Source organism: Dermacentor andersoni, chromosome 7 (genome assembly GCF_023375885.2).
Source record: "Dermacentor andersoni chromosome 7, qqDerAnde1_hic_scaffold, whole genome shotgun sequence".
Taxonomy (NCBI): Eukaryota; Metazoa; Arthropoda; class Arachnida; order Ixodida; family Ixodidae; genus Dermacentor; species Dermacentor andersoni.
In genome coordinates, this window is record NC_092820.1 from 7,028,939 (window position 1) to 7,033,006 (window position 4,068).

Sequence of the window (4,068 nt, forward strand, 5' to 3'; positions counted from 1 at the left end):
AACCTGTAGGTTTTATGATAGTTGACGGCACAGTTCCTTCTGAAGCCATTTTGAGTTTGCTGAGACAACTAATAAGTAAGCTGAAGGACAGTGGTCTCCTTGTAAAGGCACTGATCTGTGACCAAGCTGCCAACAACTGTGCACTTGAGAGAGCCCTCAAAATAACCCCACAACATCCTTTTTTTGAAATGGATGAGACGAAAATATACTTTATTTTGATCCGCCACACTTATTGAAGTGTACTAGGAACAACTTGCGGAAGTATGACCTCAAGGTTGGCAAGGATGTTGTTTCATGGAAACACATACTCAAGATATACGAGTCCACCCACCACTTAAAGCTCAAATACTTGCCTAAAATCACCAACAAGCATTTGTACCAGACTCCTTTCGGCAACGTGAAAGTAAAGTTCGCCTCGCAGGTCTTCAGCAAGAGTGTGTATTTGGCAATTGAGACCTTCCTTGCTTTTAATGTTCTGCCTCCTACTGCCACACACACGAGCAGCTTTGTAGAAAGGATGCATAAGTTATTTGGTGCTTTCAACAGCTCCGCAGTAAGTATAAAAGAGCGAAAAATGAGACATGCCATGACCTCGTCCACAGAGCACATTGAATTTTTAAAGGCTTGCGTGCCTTGGATCAAGTCCTGGAAGTTCGATAGCCCTCGCCGGCCTACGACTATATATGGATGGCAGGTAACAATCAAGGCAATCTTGTTGTGTCAAAGCTTTTCAAGCTTTCTGACAACAGTAACTGTGAGGAGGACAAGGGGTTTCTTTTAACTCAACTTAAGTCGCTGCAACTGACCAACCTTAGCAGCCCGACTGAAGGGGCCCCTAGCTCCACAAGTGCTGCTTCTACAGAAGGGCTCTCTGAAAGCAGTGTAGAAGCAAGTGATGACGTGCTTGAGTCAAACATAGTTTGCTATGTGTGTGGATATCTTATACATGCATTCCTAAAGAAAAGTCAGTGCAGCTCGTGCCACGACCTCCTGAAGGAAAGCAACCAGGACCTTGCAAAACCTAGTCAGTTATTTATGATGTTTAAAGCTGTTCCCATAAGCGGCAAATCCCTCGGCCATTTAACTGTTCCAACTGACGCAGCATATGCGTATGTCGTGAAGCTTGAGGACAAATTTACACACGCAGTAGAGGCTGTTGCACACCATCAAGGTGTTACAAGTAAATTGTTTTCCATTGTGGCAGAGGAGACCGGCAATCTGCCATTTTGTAGTTCAGTCTGCAAGCAGCAATTTCTGCAGCTCTATGTCCACCTTAGACTTCTTTGGCATTTGCGGTTGAAAAACCGGGAGTTAAGCTTGTCAAAAGCACCTAAATCTGCTGTGAAAAGAAAACTGGAGAAGCTGCAGCAGGCAACTGTCGGGGTGCCTTGCAAAAGTAAGGGTAACACTTCCTTTCTTTTTCACTTCAATGACTTCGTTTTGATTTTTGGTTTTCTTTTCTTACTTAGCTTACTGGCCTTGTCAAATTCCATTTGTGTCAAGTATAAAAGCTTTTTCATTCTCAATTATTCTTCGAGCCAAATCTTCCCCCTCATCCAAACGTACAGGTCAAGCAATTCTTGCTATGTAGCATTTGCCTTGTCGTTTTTGGCCTCCATTGCTTACAGAGCGTAGTGGCTTCCTACTTAAATGCAAGATTTCTCATCCCCATATTGCATTGCTGGTCTCATCCAGAATTGCTCTCCTTGCTGGGAAGACTGGGTTTTTGCCAGGTACTGAATCAAAACAGGTTCAAAACAATCTGTTTCCACTGCTGGTTGTCGCTTGTTACCAGACCGCCAGGTGCGACGGAAGGCAAGCACTATACCTGTATTCTTACGGCTGAATGTGCCGCAAGTCACTCATGTACGCGAATGCTCGCTGATGCCATGTTGATGTTAACCAATGTATAGAATATACAGTGAACCTTATGCGAGTGGTACGCTGAAGTGGTTGATTGCAGAGTTTCGTTGAGATGCTGTCCTTCTCGGTCATGGTTCTCGGATGTGGCGGCCTGGTCAGTTGCATTGGGTAGCAGTCTCTCGAGGTAAGCACCTGCTGCTGCAGTCCGCACAGTGACATGGACTCCCAATTCACATGAACCGTGGGCAAATTGTGCTTGCGGCCGTCCTCGGCGGCCGCGGTCTGGCATGAATGGAGACCAGCATACGTGCTCGCATGGTCTGAAGTGTCCGATCTTGTTAGCCACGTGGGTGGCTAACAGATCGGAACAGCCCACAAAAGTGGCTGCCAAAGCTGATGCCCATGAAACGAACGATGAACACATTGAGACAAAGTGGGGCGCGAAGTGCGAGCGACACTTTAGCGGCCCCCGAAAGAACAAAAAGAAACATGCAGGTTGGAAAGGAGTTTGAACTCTAAAGTGGCGGGTAGTCCATGTTACTGTGTTGGCTGCGGCAGCAGATGCTTGCGCCACCCGATTGCTTCGCAATGCTAGCTGCTCACTTTCAACGGCAACTGTCGGTTCAAACAAGTGGGACGCTCTGTCCAACCTGTTTGCACTGCTGGTTGTCGCTTGTTACCAGACCGCCAGGTACGACAACGAAGTAGGAGCTCGCGTTAATTATTCCTGCGTATCTCGACATGCAAATTTTATTTTTGTTGTTGCACGAGAATGTACAGGGACACTGCTTTTCTTCTGCCAATAAAGTCGCACGTTCAGTTCACTCACTTGTCTTGTTTGTATGGGCGTCAGTAGAGGCTCTTTGGTCTCCTGGCAATTAGAGCGCACCAGCTACGCGGCAGCCAAAACAAGGCATGCCACAGAGCACAGCCGCTCGATGAAAACGCACAGGTGCGGCCTGCCGCGTTGCGCCACCGTCTATGGGCGAGAGCGTGGAAGCGGAGTTTACAGTTGTCGCCGCGTTTCGCGAGGAGGGCGCTAGTTGTCGGGGAGAGCCCGCGAGAGGCATGGCGGGAAGGAGCGAGCACTAAAAAGGGCGCGCAGCTCAGTGGTTTAAATTTTTTTTTTTTTTATTCGCGTGCATCGTTACTGTTTAGTGTCACTCAAGATAGTTCACGCCTGCGTGATCTATGCTTGCGGCACAATGCCGCGCAACTGTTGCGTGCTGCTGTGTACGACGAATGCTTCGAAGAACACCCAAATCCGCTACCACGAGTTTCCCTAGCGACTCAGAACGCAGGGCAGCATGGCTGCGAAACATTTCCCGGGAGGGACCTGGCGGGAAAGGAACAATATAGCAGCCAAATGACAGGTCATTGGTGTGTGCTCTGCATTTTACAGAGCGCCACTACAAAGCGACCGCCAAGTTGATGGTGCTTTTGCCAACTGCGATGCCGACAGTGTTCCCCAGTTATCACAGCTACATGAGCACGAGGGCCACGTCAGCTCCAAGGAAGAAGTGGCCGCGCTTGGAAAGAAGATAGGGTGATCCGCAGTCACGGGAAAAATGCGCGGGCACTGTTGCTTCACATGACGAGCCTGTTAGTCAAAACGGCCGGCTCACTGCCTGACAGCAATGAAACCGTAATGTCTAATAACACCGAGCCAGTGGTTGAAACCTGTGCTGAAATTGCATCATTTGCAGATGCATCATGCCAAACTTCTCTCGAGTTTGAAAAAACGGCCTTCGCTTGAACGCGCCGCGTACAAGCGAAGGCCGCGCGTCTTAAAGGAGCGCTACAGGCACTTCAAGAGAAGGTCGATGGAGCTGAGGAGCGCGCACAATTTTTTGAAAAGAACAAGGACATTGCCTATTTTACGAAGGTACTCGATGGTGTTGCACAAAGCGACAAGACTGCCGAGTTCATTAGGAACCAAGTCCGCAGTATCTCCATGAAGAAGCCTAAATGTGGCAACGTCATTCTAAGAGAGTGTGTAATTTGGAAGGCTTGCTCAAGCAAAGGATATATGATCCTGTAAGATCCAGAAATCTTTTTAAGCTTCCTTGCCGTTCAACGCTGCAAAGATATATATATATGTTGGCCATTCAACTGGTGAAATTGGTGTCACTTCAATGATAAAGGAGCGGCGGTGTATAGAATTTTTTCTTCAGCACCTTTTGCAATGCCGTGAGCTGACTTGCG